General features: G+C 41.8%; 1 protein-coding gene across 7 annotated transcripts in view; it reads right to left on the reverse strand.

Annotated features, from left to right (window-relative positions):
* LOC110499515 (myosin-7) overlaps window positions 1-4,970 on the reverse strand; it is a 31,679-nt gene extending 26,709 nt beyond the window's left edge. For 3 of the 7 annotated variants that reach the window (XM_090213198.1, XM_090213196.1, XM_090213193.1), the window contains exons 1-3: window positions 4,906-4,970; window positions 2,621-2,765; window positions 2,346-2,496 (exon numbers count right to left, since the gene is read on the reverse strand). The gene's annotated coding sequence lies outside the window, so the exon portion shown is untranslated. The remainder of the gene's footprint in view (window positions 1-2,345; window positions 2,497-2,620; window positions 2,766-4,905) is intronic. The other 4 variants (XM_090213195.1, XM_090213194.1, XM_090213199.1 and 1 more) reach the window with 3 other exon arrangements.
* Between the last annotated feature and the right edge of the window lie 8,489 nt (window positions 4,971-13,459).

Genomic DNA, 13,459 nt, shown 5'->3' on the forward strand with positions numbered 1-13,459 from the left:
TATTTTTCGTGTTTAGACGGTATGTATTGTCTGAAGGGGCAGCAGCCCCTAAATGGCATAAGCTGCACAGTAACGTTGGGCCCAGGGTTGTAAGACAGGGGAAGGCAGTCCACCCACTTGTCCCACACTGACCTGATAGCAGCTAGCTGGTCTCTCTGCACTGACCTGATAGCAGCTAGCTTGTCTCTCTGCACTGACCTGATAGCAGCTAGCTGGTCTCGCTGCACTGACCTGATAGCAGCTAGCTTGTCTCTCTGCACTGACCTGATTGTAGCTAGCTTGTCTCTCATTCCTCCGAGCTGTTCTGTTGTCTCTGTTATCGAAGCTGATAATCATGGAAATAATGTGGAAGTTTTCCAGAGACATTGTTGCATGGGAAATTTCTCTTCCACTTTCTGCATCCCACATGGATTCTGTGATTCCCCATTGGATCTGAAAACACCAGCAAGGATAAGAACCGCAAAGTATGCATGTAAATGAGTATGGTCCATCTCCTTCCATCTCTCTCCAAGAACAGGCCTTCCCAAATTAGTGCAGTCCAGAATAACTTTCTGGATGGTGTCTTTGATGAACAATATATCAAAATACTGTATAGAAATAATGTATTGTAATAACATTGTGCAGGTTCCCGCAAGACATTGTGTAGTTTCACACAGTACAAAGGGTAAAGAGTGAGAGAAAAGCAGGAGACAGGCAGACAGGCTGGGAGTCAGACAGACAGGCTGGGAGTCAGACAGACAGGCAGGGAGTCAGACAGACAGGACATTCATTAATCTGGACATTAAGATAATTTTAATTTAATTTATGCATTTAATTGGGCCAACGTCAACATTATCCTATAACTGAATAATTTAATAACGTATTATTTTATAATGTAATAAAACACTGGATAATGTCATAAAAAGCCAGTTAATTTAATACAACGGTCGAACTGATATGTAACTGTTTCCTGGATAATGTCCTAAGTTATTACATTATCTGGTGGTCGATACAATATCAGGTGAGTAACAAACTTTTTGACCAGTGTGCCACAAGGTCCCAGGCAAGGGACCTTTCAGAAGAAAACAACTAGGGGTCTCAATTGAGTATGATTTTATATGCACAAAATAATGCAATCATTGTGGATAGATTAATATAATAGTTTGTTTTAAACGTTTACATGCTTTGCAAGAAGAACGATTTCCCTAATAATGCTGTTTACATGGACACATCTGAAGTCATGATGGCACTCGGATAAATGCTGAATCAAAATTACAAGTAGATTTTCTTTTGAGAAGCCCTAGTTTGGACGTATAAAGTGTGTTTGTGAAAACTATGTCTAAGATGCATAATTAAAGTCTTTCCTAATTCATTTCCCTCGCTGCACATGCTCAGATCAAACACGCCGCTGGAACACCGATTCAGGTGTTTACTGTGGTCATGAACGTCCCTACTGCCATAAATCGGTTTAATATCGAATTATTAGTGTGCATGTTAAACGTACTAATTTTGTCTGAGACACCGGCGGCTGTGGGAAGACACCAGTGAAAGTGTGAAGCTGTCTACAAGGTTGTCATGTGGTGGTTGACATAGCTGGAAAGAAAGTGATCTCCTTCGAGACAGTGAAAGTGTGAAGCTGTCTACAAGGTTGTCACATAGCTGGAAAGAAAGTGACCTCCTTCGAGACAGTGAAAGTGTGAAGCTGTCTACAAGGTTGTCACATAGCTGGAAAGAAAGTGATCTCCTTCGAGACAGTGAAAGTGTGAAGCTGTCTACAAGGTTGTCACATAGCTGGAAAGAAAGGGACCTCCTTCGAGACCTGTGTGTGCAAGGGGTTAATGCCTTGTATTTTCTTCTGTAAACTCTTGGAGCCCTTTTGACTCTTACAACTTCACACCTGTGCCTAGCTTCAACCTTGAGCCTCTGTAATTAGCTTCTAGATCTGAACATACCAGACCGTGTCCCTCAATGACATGTTAAGGGTCCCATTCCCAGCTGTCTTGTGTGTGCGTGTGTGCGTGACGTGGAGGGGGGAGAGGTGCATTTGAGTCTTGCTTGATGAACCAATGTTATTTATTGAAGGGGTTAAAGGGACAGTTCACCCAAATTATATAATTACATATTGGTTTCCTTACTCTGCTTCCTTACCCTGTAAGCAGTCTATGGACAAAGCTAAGACAGCAATCCGTGCTTTGGTTTTGCTACCTGGCCTTACCTGCAAACTGTTTAGCATTTGTGGCCCAAAACCAACACAGGTCAATATCCCGATATTAAGAAACCAATATGTATTTTCGAGATTTGGGTGAACTATCCCTTTAAGGGGTTTATTTGAGTCTTACTTGATGTACTTGAACACATGGACTCACCTTAACCTTTTCTCCTGGCATCCTTTGTCTCCATAGAATGGAATGAGTGGAAGAGCTGAGATATATGCTGTACTTTATTGTCCCCCACCAAGATTGAACTCCCAGTTATTCATAGGAAATTGGTGGGTGTCATGGTCTGTATCATAAAAGACTGAGAAAATGGCCTCGTTTTTAAAGGACCTCACTTCAATGTTATATCTGATTTTGGTGTAGGTATTTTCAATTTAATATTCAAAATAGTGTAAGGACTATGTTATATTCTTCTCATAACTTACCAGTAGTGGCATTAGAAGCCAGTCAAGAGGTGGGAAGGGTGCAGCCGATGTTCTACTTTCCCGTAGTGGACAATGTGGGAAGTGCAAGAAGAACATTCTGAGTTTGCAGCCCAGGTCACACAGTCGTTTCACCCCTTACTGTAGGCTGGGGAAACGAATGAAGTGTTACCTCGTTTCCTAGTAGTCTTTTTCATGTCTTTTTTTTCAATTACAGGTAAGCAAAACCCCTTAGTGGGAAATAGATGTTACTATATTTACCATCTGTTGTCATATGTTGTTGATAGTCATGTAATTCATGTTTTGTTTAATAAATGTTGTTAATGTTTAGTTGAATAAATATTTAGTTGATTTAGTACAGTAATGTTATTAATGTTTTTAGGTTTTTGTTTTGGGGGAGTATCAATGTTTGTTAAATATTATGTTGATCAATCCAGTAATGTAGTTAATGTTTTGTTTAATACATTTTGTTGATCAGTATAGTAATGTAATTAATGTTCTGTTTAATACATTTTGTTGATCAGTATAGTAATGTAATTAAATTAATAAAACATGAAACTGTTTCCTAAATGTCTCATTAATATTGTGCATTGCTTTGTGACCCACAAAATGAAATAGATATCATATTTATTCCCTAAGATATTCCCTATTCCCTCATCTTTATTCCCTAAAATATTCCCTATTCCCTCATATTTATTCCCTAAGATATGTAGCGCTTAGGTTAGTTGTCCATAATGTATGACTTCATAAGACAACAACAAAAAACTCCTAATGACTAGCTTTAATCCTCTCAATGGACAACAGTTGTCCTTTATGTTGAAATAGATGTTGTTTGAAAGTGCTCCTCTGGCACTTCTGGGACTTGTTTCCTGGTTTGACACTCCCTCCAATGTTAGGGCAAGATACAGCATATGTGACCCGATTCAGGAAACTAGGCGTATGTCGCAAGTCACGATTTCACAGGAGAGCCGTTTGTACGTAAAAAAATGTTTTGGTCAAGATGCATATTTTTGGGGGGCATTTCAAGTAAACTTTCATGTGCCTTAATAACAAACTTGTATGCCATCTGTAAATATGAATACGAAATTACAAGCCTTGTTGGTCAAGCCACAGATAAAGGTAGCAACCTTCCCACTAGCCATGATTGGTTGAGATAATGAGTGGGCTGGACATGCTGAGAGAGGAGTTTGGATTGGTCTGCCATAGAAGCTCGTCACTGTGTTGGTAATCCTGTTGAACGCGGCTTTTTTTAATGTATTGTGTAGTGGAGCTGCATAAGTGTGGCTCTCCACTTTCTGGAGAGCCACGTTCTATCAGTTCGGTTGCTACGTTCTATTGGTTCGGTTGCCAGAGACGCGACCCAGTCGTTCAGTCTTTCCGTTCTTTGTCTATGGACGTGCCCCTTATCCCTTGGCTTGCTAGGTAGCCAACTACGGATAACAAAAGTAGTTATTAGTGACATTTATTTGGACACATCCATGTGCTAATGAGGCGCGATGTTGCCTGGCATAGAAAATGTGCTCTCTCGTCAGGACACTGTTGTTCAGAGGAGCTAGTCAACAACACAGCTAAAACAATCACTTCAAACTGAGGCTTGAAAGACTGTAAACTAGCTGCACTTCATTTATTTTTACCTTTTTTCAATTTACATTTCTTTGTATATATCCATAAAAATGATGCCAACTGATTCATGATTTTGATTGGCTGAGAAACGCTGCCTTCCTGTCTGTTTTGTTCCGACCCCAGACACATTCATTACTATGGGACAGCTGGAGATCGAATTTCAATATTGAAACAATGTTGCAAATGTCGAAGGACACAGACAGCAAGGTTTATACAAATCTCTGCTGTTAAAACCTAAATGTTAGTCTAAAAGAAATGTGAGATAACGTCTAGATGCTTTTTATAGTGGAGATCAAATTTATAAATTGCCTGGCTGGGCTGATGAGACAGCGGATTGCGCAGCCAGATGAAACAGAGTAAATAGGCCTTTTAATCAGTATTCAGGATTAGACCCACCCATTGTATAATAGCATATAACGCAGAACAGGGATTATAAGTGTCCGAGTATTGTATCAAAGCACCTGTTAAGATTCAGCTCATCCTAGTATTGGATCAGAGCACCAGAGCATTTTCAATTAATTGCCTGAAAAAATAGTGGCAATATACATCTACATTTTAGAAACATGATCAAATCTGAGAGAAAAATAAATACATATGATTGCCAGAATCTTAAAATATTAAAAGGCAATTGAACATATAATATGAATATGTATGGAGCACCTTACCTCCAGGACCCAGTCAGGAGAGCAGCCTAGCTGTTCTGAGTAGCCTACTTGCTGTGGAGAAGTATTTATATTTGCTGTAGAGGAGCCTGCTAATAATAGGACCTAATAATAGTACCTGTCTGCCAGCCAAGACATCACACACACACACTCCCACGGCAGTCCACAGTTCCTCATATGGTAAATACACGCCGGACCTGCTACAATCTTATCTGTTGACCATTATGTTAAGGCTTATCAAAATGCAGGTTATTCATCAGAAATCTGTTAAGATAATATCCTCATTTGTCATGGCAACTTTTGCAGTTCACACTCGTTCACTGTTTTCACCAGCAATGACCTGAGTTACAATGAAATGATCTTAAAAGAATTGCATCCATTCCTGATACATAAAAGCTAGTCCCCAATGAATGTGTTCCTTAGCAATTGTGATGTGTTGGCAGAAACTCAGAGCTATGGTCTCTTTATAAAGAGCACTTGTGTCAGTTTAGTGTTGCTATCTCAGGCGTTCCACTGCCTCAGTTATTGCTGCTGAGTGCCAAAGGTAGAAAGTGGGATGTAAAAAATAATGAGGTGTTGCCATATCTCAACTTGCTGTTTTCCCATATAAACAAATACTATATTACACGGCCAAGAAATACAATAAACAAATACTATATTACAGTGACAAGAAATACAATGAACAAATACTATATTACAGTGACAAGAAATACAATGAACAAATACTATATTACAGTGACAAGAAATACAATGAACAAATACTATATTACAGTGACAAGAAATACAATAAACAAATACTATATTACAGTGACAAGAAATACAATGAACAAATACTATATTACAGTGACAAGAAATACAATGAACAAATACTATATTACAGTGACAAGAAATACAATGCGTTACAACCACATCCTGATGCGTTACAACCACAACGCGTTATAACCACAACGCGTTATAACCACATCATAATGCGTTATAACCACATCATAATGCATTGTAACCACAACCTAATGCATTATAACCACCTCATAATGTGTTATAACCACATCATAATGTGTTATAACCACATCCTAATGCATTACAACCACCTCATAATGTGTTATAACCACCTCATAATGCATTATAACCACATCACAACGCGTTATAACCACATCATAATGCGTTATAACCACAATGCGTTATAACCACATTATAATGCGTTATAACCACATCATAATGCGTTATAACCACATCATAGTGCGTTATAACCACATCATAATGCGTTATAACCACATCATTGTGCGTTATAACCACATCATAATGCATTATAACCACATCATAATGCGTTATAACCACCTCATAATGCGTTATAACCACCTCATAATGCGTTATAACCACATCATAACGCGTTATAACCACATCATAGTGCGTTATAACCACATCATAGTGCGTTATAACCACATCATAATGCGTTATAACCACTTCATAATGCGTTATAACCACATCATAATGCATTATAACCACAACGCGTTATAACCACATAACCCATTGTAACCACATCATAACACGTTATAACCACATAATGCGTTATAACCACAATGCATTATAATAACATCATAATGCATTATAACCACATAACCCATTATAACCTCATCATAACGTGTTATAACCACATCATAATGCATTATAACCACATCATAATGCATTATAACCACTTCATAATTCATCATAACCACATCATAACCCATTATAGCCACATCATAATGCATAATAACCACATAATGCATAATAACCACATCGTACTGCATCATACCTAGTGCAATAGTACAGTACTTTGAGCAAGGCAGTTAACCTCCAACGACAACTGCTTCCCGGGTGCCGATGATGTCGTTTAAGGCAGCCACCCCCCGCCCCTCTCTGATTCAGAGCCGTTGGGTTAAATGCAGAAGACACATTTCAGTTGAATGCATTCAGTTGTGCAACTGAGTAGGTATCCCCCTTTGTTGGTCAACTGACTAGGTATCCCCCTTTGTTGGTCAACTGAGTAGGTATCCCCTTTGTTGGTCAACTGAGAAGGTACCCCCTTTGTTGGTCAACTGAGTAGGTACCCCCTTTGTTGGTCAACTGAGTAGGTATCCCCTTTGTTGGTCAACTGAGTAGGTATCCCCTTTGTTGGTCAACTGAGTAGGTACCCCCTTTGTTGGTCAACTGAGTAGGTATCCCCATTGTTGGTCAACTGAGAAGGTACCCCCTTTGTTGGTCAACTGAGTAGGTACCCCCTTTGTTGGTCAACTGAGTAGGTACCCCCTTTGTTGGTTAACTGAGTAGGTATCCCCTTTGTTGGTCAACTGAGTAGGTATCCCCTTTGTTGGTCAACTGAGTAGGTACCCCATTTGTTGGTCAACTGAGTAGGTACCCCCTTTGTTGGTCAACTGAGTAGGTACCCCCTTTGTTGGTCAACTGAGTAGGTACCCCCTTTGTTGGTCAACTGAGCAGGTACCCCCTTTGTTGGTCAACTGAGTAGGTACCCCCTTTGTTGGTCAACTGAGTAGGTACCCCCTTTCCCCAACTGCTGGCATGTTACCCCATTTTTCGTTTGATTTACAGTTACATACTGTTTCTGTGTGTGAGAGTTAAGGTTAGGGTTGATGAACAGGCATGTTGACAGGTCGAGCGGGTCGAGAGCTTCAAGTTCCTCAGTGTCTACATCACTAAGGAGTTATCATTGTCTACACACACCAACACAAGTCGTGTAGAAGGCATGACAACGCCTCTTCCCCCTCAGGAGCCTGAAAAGATTCAGCATGGGTCCTCAGATCCCCAAAACGTTCTACAGCTGCACCATTGAGATCATCTTGACTGGATGCATCACCGCCTGATACGGCTGGCTGCATCACCGCCTGGTACGACTGGCTGCATCACCGCCTGGTATGGTAACTGCTCGGCCTCCGACCACAAGGCACTACAGAGGGTAGTACGTACGGTACAGTACATCACTGGGGCCAAGCTCCCTGCCATCTAGGACCTCTATACCAGGCAGTGTCAGAGGAAGACCCTAAAAACTGTCAAAGGCTCCAGCCACCCAAGTCATAGACTGTTCTCTATGCTCCCTCACGGCAAGTGGTACCGATGCACCAGGTCTGGAACCAACAGGACCCTGAACAGCTTCTACCCCCCAAGCCATAAGACTGCTAAATAGTTTGTCCGGGTAGTTAGTCCAACTATTTAACTATCTACATTCACCCTTTTTGACTCATCACATATGCTGCTGCTACTGTTCATTATTTATCCTGTTGGCTCGTCACTTTATCCCTATCTACCTGTATATGTACATATCTCCCTCAATTACCTCGCTAATAGCTAGGCTAGATTGAAGATACCATGTAGGTAGCTAATAACGAGGCTAGGTTGAAGATACCATGTAGGTAGCTAATAGCTAGGCTAGGTTGAAGATACCATGTAGGTAGCTAATAGCTAGGCTAGGTTGAAGATACCATGTAGGTAGCTAATAGCTAGGCTAGGTTGAAGATACCATGTAGGTAGCTAATAGCTAGGCTAGGTTGAAGATACCATGTAGGTAGCTAATAGCTAGGCTAGGTTGAAGATACCATGTAGGTAGCTAATAGCTAGGCTAGGTTGAAGATACCATGTAGGTAGCTAATAGCTAGGCTAGGTTGAAGATACCATGTAGATCGCGACCACCACCTAATAAATGTCATCAAAAACAATTGTCATTACCATCACAAACTAAAATGGGATGCAACAGTTCTACAGTATAATTGGCTTAAAAGCCAATGTGTATTATTTAACATTACTATTAAAATAGTACTCACTTATAGGAATGGGCCATTGTGTACAAGTTGCTAGCTATCCCATAAAGCTATCGCCCGAAACCCCATATTGTCATCTTCTCTGTTTTACTAACTTCCTGTTCTTTGACGGACTCTGGCTGGACTGAAGACGACGCTAGTGCGTTGCGTTTTCATTCCGTTGTGGACGTCTCCATCGAAATGCACGGCATCCATCGTAACGTAACGGAGTGCTTATGGGTAATGTGAACGAGGCTTTAGTCTACACCCGTTATTTATGAAGCAATGAATTACCAGACTCATTACCTGTGTGCATTACAACACTGTATATATACACATATGACATTTGTAATGTCTTTATTATTTTTGAAACTTCTGTATGTGTAATGTTTACTGTTAATTTTTATTGTTTATTTCAATTTGGTATATGATCTACCTCACTTGCTTTGGCAATGTTAACATATGTTTCCCATGCCAATAAAGCCCCTTGAATTGAATTGAATTTAGAGAGAAGATAGTGGGAGAGTGTAAGAGGGAGAAGATGATAGAGAGGGAGAGAGCAAGAGGGAGAAGATGATAGAGAGAGGGAGAGAGTAAGAGGGAGAAGATGATAGAGAGAGGGAGAGAGCAATAGGGAGAAGATGATAGAGAGAGGGAGAGAGTAATAGGGAGAAGAAAATAGAGAGAGAGAGAGCAAGAGGGAGAAGATGATAGAGAGAGGGAGAGAGTAAGAGGGAGAAGATGATAGAGGGAGACAGCAAGATGGAGAAGATGATAGAGAGAGCAAGAGGGAGAAGAAGAAGACGTTAGATGGTGGAGGAACAAAGAGGGAGAGAGTAACAAAGTATAGATACAGTAGCTGCTACCTAGGGTGGTAAAGTATGTGATTTAGTATTTCAGTGTGTCAGAGATAATCTTCATCCTCCTGTCACTTTGCCATACCCTGGGTTCAGCTGTAATGACACACATCTACACCCAGGGTTGTCCAGTAGCCACTCCTGTCGGTAGGTTCTCTCCTGTCACAGCACTGCAGCCGATGATACACCAGTGGTGAGTATAAGTGTAATCTAGGGCCTACACACACACGGGTTTACAGGTGAATGCATGTATTTAGGCATAAAGTCGAAAGGGAGGGTAGCAGGCAAGTATTACTGACCAACCCATGGATAAAAACACTATGTGTAGGGGGGGTTCTGTGTGCGTGTGCGTTTGTTCTCACCTCGTATCTGCGTGTGTTCTCACCTCGTATCTGCGTGTGCGTTTGTTCTCACCTCGTATCTGCGTGTGTTCTCACCTCGTATCTGCGTGTGCGTTTGTTCTCACCTCGTATCTGCGTGTGTTCTCACCTCGTATCTGTGTGTGTGTGTGTTCTCACCTCGTATCTGTGTGTGTGTGTGTTCTCACCTCGTATCTGTGTGTGCGTTTGTTCTCACCTCGTATCTGTGTGTGTGTGTGTTCTCACCTCGTATCTGTGTGTGTCTGTGTGTGTGTGTGTGTGTGTGTTCTCACCTCGTATCTGTGTGCGTGTGTGTTCTCACCTCGTATCTGTGTGTGTTCTCACCTCGTATCTGTGTATGTGTGTGTGTGTGTGTATATGTGTGTGTTCTCACCTCGTATCTGTGTGTGTGTTCTCACCTCGTATCTGTGTATGTGTGTGTGTTCTCACCTCATATCTGTGTGTGTGTTCTCACCTCGTATCTGTGTGTGTGTGTGTGTGTGTTCTCACCTCGTATCTGTGTGTGTGTGTGTGTGTGTGTGTGTTCTCACCTCGTATCTGTGTGTGTGTGTGTGTGTGTGTGTGTTCTCACCTCGTATCTGTGTGTGTGTTCTCACCTCGTATCTGTGTGTGTGTGTGTGTGTGTTCTCACCTCGTATCTGTGTGTGTGTGTTCTCACCTCGTATCTGTGTGTGTGTGTGTTCTCACCTCGTATCTGTGTGTGTGTGTGTGTGTTCTCACTTCGTATCTGTGTGTGTGTGTGTTCTCACCTCGTATCTGTGTGTGTGTGTGTGTGTGTGTGTGTGTGTCTCACCTCGTATCTGTGTGTGTGTTCTCACCTCGTGTGTGTGTGTGTGTGTGTGTGTGTGTGTGTGTGTGTGTGTGTGTGTGTGTGTGTGTGTGTGTGTGTGTGTGTGTGTGTGTTCTCACCTCGTATCTGTGTGCGTGTGTTCTGACCTCGTATCTGTGTGTGTGTGTGTGTGTGTGTCTCACCTCGTATCTGTGTGCGTGTGTGTTCTCACCTCATACAGTGATGGGGAACAAATTGATTCAGTTACAGATCAGGATATTGTATATCGTATCGTTTTGACAATATCACAATATAATTTTTTTGTGCTAGTTTGCTTTTCCTGCACTAAAATTCCATGATCTTTCCTTCATTACTTGTTGTCCATCTTCTTGTTTATTGACAAACAACCTCTACAGAGAGAGAGATGCCCACACCCCAAGTCAACCATGCCCACACCCCATTTAGGCCCCCTCAGATCAGATCTATGCCACTCCTGCCCACCCCATGCACCCCACCCCCGCAAAGAGGGCCTCAACATGAAAGTCACACATACGCCCAGGTCGTGAGCAGGCAAACAGGCCCAACCCCCACTCTTACACTAGCCCATGCCAATGGAATGTACCAGATGCTCAGCAGGCTCTGGTCACACTTAGTGGCCTGAGGCCAAACCACACAACCAAGAACATTGGACACTTTATGGAACACAAAGCCTTCACTATCTCATCCTGGAATATCCAAGGCCTGAGGTCATCTGCCTTTGGCCTGAAGAGCAGGAACCTCGGCAATACAGTCATCCTACAAGAAACATGGTATAAGGGAGACGGACCCACTGGTTGCCCTCTAGGTTACAGAGAGCTGGTAGTCCCAACCACCAAACTACCAGGTGGGTGGCATAGAGGAGACAGACCCACTGGTTGCCCTCTAGGTTACAGAGAGCTGGTAGTCCCATCCACCAAACTACCAGGTGGGTGGCATAGAGGAGACAGACCCACTGGTTGCCCTCTAGGTTACAGAGAGCTGGTAGTCCCATCACCAAACTACCAGTTGTGAAACAGGGAAGGGACTCAGGGGGTATGCTAATTTGGTATAGAGCAGACCTAACTCACTATTAAATTAATCAAAACAGGAACATTTTACATCTGGCTAGAAATTCAAAAGGAAATTATCTTAACAGAGAAAAATGTCCTCCTGTGTGCTATGCATATCCCCCCACTAGAATCCCCATACTTTAATGAAGACAGCTTCTCCATCCTGGAGGGGGAAATAAATCATTTCCAGGCCCAGGGACATGTACTAGTCTGTGGTGACCTAAATTCCAGAACTAGACAAGAACCCGACACCCTCAGCACACAGGGGGACAAACACCTACCTGGAGGTGACAGCATTCCCTCCCACATATGCCCCCCTAGGCACAACTATGACAACATAACCAACAAAAATGGGCCACAATTCCTGCAGCTCTGTTGCACGCTGTGTATGTACATAGTCAATGGTAGGCTTCGAGGGGACTCCTATGGTAGGTACACCTATAGCTCATCTCTTGGCAGTGTTGTACTGTTGACTACTTTATCACTGACCTCAACCCAGAGTCTCTCAGAGCGTTCACAGTCAGCCCACTGACACCCCTATCATATCACAGCAAAATCACAGTCTACTTGAACAGAGCAAAACTCAATCATGAGGCATCAAATCCAAAGGAACTGAGTAACATTAAGAAATGCTCTCAAGAGAAGACAGGCTATGTGCACACTGCCCACAAAATGAGGTGGAAACTGATCTGCACTTCCTAACCTCCTGCCAAATGTATGACCATATTAGAGATACATATTTCCCTCAGATTACACAGACCCACAAAGAATTCGAAAACAAACCCAATTTTGATAAACTCCCATCTATTTACTGGGTGAAATACCACAGTGTGACGTCACAGCAGCAATATTTGTGACCTGTTGCCACGAGAAAAGGGCAACCAGTGAAGAACAATATTTTCCCTTTTCTACTTTAACTATTTGCACATCATTACAACACTGTATATAGACATAATGACATTTGTCTATTCATAATATGACAAATGTCTATTATTTTGGAACTTCTGTGAGTGTAATGTTTACTGTTAATTTTTATTGTTTATTTCGCTTTTGTTTATTATCTACTTCACTTGCTTTGGTAATGTTAACAATATGTTTCCCATGACAATAAAGCCCCTTGAATTGAATTGATAGGAAGGTCCTGTTTATTGGCAAACACAAGGAGAGTAGCTCCTCCTAACCTCTACAGAGGGAGATAGATGGAGGGATGGAGGGAGGGACAGAGAGGGGAGGGAGGGACCGAGGGAGGGAGAGTGAGATATCACCAGCTAGTCATTCATTTGTGCGTGTGTATGCAGTCCCCTGTGTTTGCGTACCTCCGTGTGTGTGTGTGAATTTGGGCAATTCTTTGTGCAAAGGTAAAAGTGGGGTTGGATGTACTCAGTAGGGTCTTTACAACCTATATCTGGTAATGTATGGTGTTGTCTTGGTTACCTCGGTACAAACATGATCTTTAGCCAGGACTGTGTCACACCTTCGATTGTCTTTCCACCCCTCCTCATTAACATCAGTAAACAGCATGGGTAGGAAAAGCTATATGTAGGGTGTATAAAATGTATACATTCAGTATTTATATAATTTATCAGACATTTTAATGCGTTTTGAATGCATTTCAAATCACTGGATTTCAATTTTAAAAAATTATCTGATGCGATCTTTTTAAATATATATATAT

Source organism: Oncorhynchus mykiss, chromosome 20 (assembly GCF_057628025.1).
Source record: "Oncorhynchus mykiss isolate SJ-2025 chromosome 20, ASM5762802v1, whole genome shotgun sequence".
Classification (NCBI taxonomy): domain Eukaryota; kingdom Metazoa; phylum Chordata; class Actinopteri; order Salmoniformes; family Salmonidae; genus Oncorhynchus; species Oncorhynchus mykiss.